Here is a 5,720-nt window from a genome sequence, read left to right on the forward strand (position 1 = left end):
ATCAACCTAAAGAAAACATAAACTAACAATGGAAAATGAAATGAGAAAGTAATTAGCATAGATAAATAAGATTGGGTTGCCTCCTAATAAGCACTTCTTTAATGTCAATAGCTTGACAGTGAGCTCTTAGAGAGTTTCACAGAGACTCAGAGCTTAATGGTGGCCTCCCAACACCAAACTTAGAGTTTGAGTGTGGGGGCTCTGTTTGACTCTGTATTGAGAGAAAATTTTCATGCTTCCTCTCCATGGTTACAGAAGAAGATCCTTGAGCCTTAAACACAAGGTAGCCTCATTCAATTGAAGGACTAACTCTCCTCTGTCCACATCAATCACAGCTCTTGCTGTGGTTAGGAAGGGTCTTCCAAGGATAATGGATTTATCCTCATCCTTCCCAGTGTCTAGGATTATGAAGTCAGCAGGGATGTAAAGGCCTTCAACCTTCACTAAGACATCCTCTACAAGTCTATAAGCTTGTTTCATTGATTTATCTGCCATCTCTAGTGAGATTCTTGCAGCTTGTACTTCAAAGATCCCTAGCTTCTCCATTACAGAGAGTGGCATGAGGTTTATTCCTGACCCCAGGTCACACAGAGCCTTCTCAAAGGTCATGGTGCCTATGGCACATGGTAGTAAGAACTTTTCGGGATCCAGTTTCTTTTGAGGTAATTCCTGCTGAACCAAGGCAGTCAGTTAATTGATGAGCAATGGAGGTTTATTATCCCAAGTCTCATTACCAAATAGCTTGTCATTCAGCTTCATGATTGCTCCTAGATACCGAGCAACTTGCTTTTTAACAATATCTTCATCCTCATCAGAGGAAGAATCTTCATCAGAACTCATGAACTGCAGCATTAAGTTCCATGGAATCTCTATGGTCTCTATATGAGCCTCAGATTCCTTTAGTTCCTCAATAGGGAACTCCTTATTGGTTAGTGGACGTCCAGCAAGGTCTTCCTTACTAGAAATCACTGCCTTTTTACTCTCTCCAGGTTCGGCCACTTTGGATATAGCTATGGCCTTGCATTCTCTTTTGGGATTCTCTTCTGTATTGCTTGGGAGAGTACTAGGAGGAGTTTCAGTGACTCTTTTACTCAGATGACCCACTTGTGCCTCCAAATTTCTGATAGAGGACCTTGTTTCAGTCATGAAACTGAGAGTGGTCTTAGATAGATTAGAGACTATGGTTGCTAAGTCAGAGAGGCTCTGCTTAGAATTCTCTGTCTGTTGCTCAGAAGATGATGGAAAAGGCTTGCTATTGCCAAACCTATTTCTCCCACCATTATTATTATTGAAGCCTTGTTGAGGCTTCTGTTGCTCCTTCCATGAGAAATTTGGATGATTTCTCCATGAAGGATTATAAGTATTTTCATAGGATTCTCCCATGTAATTCACCTCTTTCATTGCAGGATTCTCAGTGTCATAAGCTTCTCCTTCAGAGGAAGCTTCTTTAGTGCTGCCGGATGCAGCTTGCATTCCAGTCAGATACTGAGAAATCATATTGACTTGCTGAGTCAATATTTTATTCTGAGCTAATATGGCATTCATAGTATCAATCTCTAGAACTCCTTTCTTCTGAGTCATCCCATTATTCACAGGATTTCTTTCAGAAGTATACATGACCTAGTTATTTGCAACCATTTCAATGAGTTCCTGGGCTTCTGCAGGTGTTTTCTTCAGATCAAGAGATCCACCAGCAGAGTGGTCCAATGACATCTTGGACAATTCAGACAGACCATCATAGAATATACATAAGATGCTCCATTTTGAAAGCATGTCAGAAGGACACCTTCTGATCAATTGCTTGTATCTTTCCCAAGCTTCATAGAGGGATTCACCTTCCTTCTGTCTGAAGGTTTGGACTTCCACTCTAAGCTTGCTTAATTTTTGAGATGGAAAGAATTTGGCCAAGAAAGCATTGATCAACTTTTCCCAAGAGTTCAGGCTTTCTTTAGGTTGTGAGTCTAACCATATCCTAGCTCTGTCTCTTACAGCAAAAGGGAAAAGCAGAAGTCTGTAGACCTCGGGATTAACCCCATTGGTTTTAACAGTATCACAGATCTGCAAGAATTCAGCTAAGAACTGATGAGGATCTTCTAATAGAAGTCCATGAAACTTGCAATTCTGCTGCATTAGAGAAACTAATTGAGGCTTTAGCTCAAAGTTGTTTGCTCCAATTGCAAGAATTGAGATGCTTCTTCCATAGAAGTCGGAAGTTGGTGCAGTAAAGTCACCAAGAACCTTTCTTGCATCTCCACCATTGTTGTTGGGTTCGGCTGCCATGTCTACTTCTTTTTCGAAAATTTCTGTAAGTTCCTCTCCATAGTGTTGTGCTTTAGCTTCTCTTAGCTTCCTCTTCAGAGTCCTTTCAGGTTCAGGATCAGCTTCAACAAGAATGTTCTTATCCTTGTTCCTGCTCATATGAAAAAGAAGAGAACAAAGAGAAAAAGAGGAATCCTCTATGTCACAGTATAGAGATTCCTTTATGTGAGTAGAAGAATGGAAGAATAGAAGAATGAGGTAGAGAGGGAATAAGAGGAATTCGAACACAGAGAGAGAGAGGGAGAGGGTTCAAATTATGAGTAGAAGAGAAGTGTTAGTAAATAAATAAAATAAATAGAAAGAGATGAGAGAGAGAGAGTATTCGAATATTAATTAAAATAAAAGAAAAATATTTTTATTTTTATTTTAATTATAAGTTAGAATTCGAAATTTAAGAAAAAAAATAAAATTAGAATTTAAAACAATTAGTTAATTAAAAAGAATTTTGAAAAAGTGGTTAGTGATTTTCGAAAATTAGAAGTGGAAAAGTAGTTAGGTGGTTTTGAAAAAGATAAAAGATAGAAAACTTTTTTTTTAAATTAAAATAAACAAGTCAAGTCGTTAATTGAAAAAGATTTGAAAATAAATATTGAAAAGATAAGAAGTTAGAAAAAGATTTTAAAATTACATTTTGAAAAAGATATGATTGAAATTTATTTTCAAAAAGATTTGAAAAGAAAATTAAAAAGATTTGATTTTGAAAATTAAAGTTGATGACTTGACTAACAAGAAACTAAAAGATATGATTCTAGAATTTAAAGATTGAACCTTTCTTAACAGGAAAGTAACAAACTTGAAATTTTTTGAATCAAAACATTAATTGTTAGTAAAGTTTTCGAAATGTGAAATAAAAATAGGAAAAAGATTTTGAAAATTTAATTAAGAAATTCAAAGATATTAAGAAAAAAAAATGAAAAAAATTGATTTTTGAAAAATATTTGAAAAGATAAAATTTTTAAATTGAAACTTTGACTTGACTAACAAGAAACAACTAAATTTTAAAAATTTTTTACTAAGTCAACCCAAAATTTCGAAATTTATGAGTAAAATAAGGAAAGATATTATTTTTGATTTTTTTTGAATTAATGAAGAAAGAGAAAAACAACAAAATAACACAAAACATAAAAATTTAAGATCAAAACAAATAATGCATGCAAGAACACCTTGAATGTCAAGATGAACACCAAGAACACTTTGAAGATCATGATGAACATCAAGAACAAAGTTTTGAAAATTTTTAAGAAAAGAAAGACATGTCAGACTCTAAACTTAGAAATTTTTAAACCTTAGACACCAATAATTCAAAAATGCATATGAAAAATAAGAAAAGACACAAAACAAGAAAAATTAAAGATCAAACAAGGAAAATCATCAAGAACAACTTGAAGATCAAAGAAGAACACAATGCATGAATTTTCAAAAATTTAAGAAAAATTAAAAACATGCAATTGACACCAAACTTAAAAATTGACACAAGACTCAAACAAGAAACACAAAATTTTTTTGGTTTTTATGATTTTATTAATTTTTTTTTGTATATTTTTCGAAAAAATTTTTGGAAATAGAAAATAAAGAAATTCAAAATTTTTAATAAGAATTCCAGGATTCGTGCAATGTTAGTCTGAAGCTTCGGTCCGAAAGAATTATACATGGCCAAATGGCTAGCCAAGCTTTAGCATAACAAATACAAACATGTCCTTTCTACAATGGAAAGTGGAAAACTCACTCCAAAAGATTAGACATGGCTTAACAGCCAGCTAGGCTTCAACATATCTCATGAAGCTCTAGAATTCATTCTTAAAAATTTTTATGAATTTTTCGAAAACTAAATTTTTTGTTTTGTTTTTCGAAAATAAAAATAAAAAGCTTAAACATAAAATAAAATTACCAAATCTAGGCAACAAGATGAACTGTCAGTTGTCCAAACTCGAACAATCCCCGGCAACGGCACCAAAAACTTGGTGCACGGAATTGTGATCACACTTTTCACAACTCCAGTACAACTAACCAGCAAGTGCACTGGGTCGTCCAAGTAATAAAACCTTACACGAGTAAGGGTCGATCCCACAAAGATTGTCGACTTGAAGCAAGCTATGGTCATCATGTAAATCTTAGTCAGGCGGATTCAAATGGTTATGAAATATTGATAATTAAAAGATAAATAAAACATAAAATAAAATAAGATACTCATGTAATTCATTGGTGGGAATTTCAGATAAGCGTTTGGAGATGCTTTGTTGCTTTTAAACCTCTGCTTTCCTATTGTCTTCATCCAATCATGCGTGCTCCCTTCCATGGGAAGCTGTATGATCCTCTCAGTGAAAATGGTCGAAGTACATTTTCTGCATGGCTAATCAACTGTCGGATTTCTCGTCTCGGATGAAAAATACCAGGTACAGCTACCGCACGGCTAATCATCTGTCGGTTCTCACTTGTGTCAGAATAGGATCTCTCTATCCTTTTGCACACTGTCACTGTGCCCAACATTCGCGAGTTTGAAGCTCATCACAGTCATCCCTTCCCAGATCCTATTCGGAATACCACAGACAAGGTTTAGACTTTTCAGATCTCAGAAATGCTGCCAATTAGTTCTAGCCTATACCACAAAGGTTCTAATCACACAGACTCGGTCCGTGGATTAGAGACCCAAGAGATTATATTCTGGCTGTCGTCCAATGACTACGTTGAACATCATGTAGACCGCTTGTGGTTGTCAAGCACGCGGATCTTGGCTAAGCGAGTAACGAAGATAGTGGGTGATTGTCACGGGTCACCCCTTCATTCTGACTTAACTGAATTAAGTACGAGAGTATATCTTGGAGAAGAAGTAAGCGTGAATTGAAAGAGAAACAATAGTACTTGTATTAATTCATGAAGAACAGCAGAGCTCCGCACCTTAATCTATGAGGTGTAGAAACTCCACCGTAGAAAATACATAAGAAAAAAAGGTCTAGGCATGGCCGTGTGGCCAGCCTCCCAAATGTAACATAAAAGTGAAAGATAGATAAGAGGTTCCAAGCTGCAAATACAATAGTAAAAGCGCTATTTATACTAAAACTAGTTACTAAGGATTACAGAAAATAAGTAACTAAGTGCAGGTAGTGCAGAAATCCACTTTCGGGGCCCACTTGGTGTGTGTTTGGGCTGAGCATTGAGCTTTACATGTGCATAGGCCTTTTCTAGAGTTAAACACCAGCTTGGATGCCAGTTTGGGCGTTTAACTCCAGTTCTGGTGCTAGTTCTGGCGTTTTATGCCAGAAAAAGGTCTCTGACTGGCGTTTGAACGCCAGTTTGGGCCATCAAATCTCAGGCAAAGTATGGACTATTATATATTGCTGGAAAGCCCAAGATGTTTACTTTCCAACGCAATTGAGAGCGTGCCAATTGGGCTTCTGTAGCTC

At 35.9% G+C, this 5,720-nt stretch overlaps 1 non-coding gene across 1 annotated transcript; it reads left to right on the plus strand.

Annotated features, from left to right (window-relative positions):
- The first annotated feature begins 1,767 nt into the window (after window positions 1-1,767).
- On the plus strand, window positions 1,768-1,875 carry LOC112761438 (small nucleolar RNA R71). The gene has a single exon (XR_003181832.1). It is a non-coding gene; the product is annotated as a small nucleolar RNA R71 (small nucleolar RNA).
- Window positions 1,876-5,720: the final 3,845 nt, after the last annotated feature.

Source organism: Arachis hypogaea, chromosome 16 (genome assembly GCF_003086295.3).
Source record: "Arachis hypogaea cultivar Tifrunner chromosome 16, arahy.Tifrunner.gnm2.J5K5, whole genome shotgun sequence".
Lineage (NCBI taxonomy): Eukaryota > Viridiplantae > Streptophyta > Magnoliopsida > Fabales > Fabaceae > Arachis > Arachis hypogaea.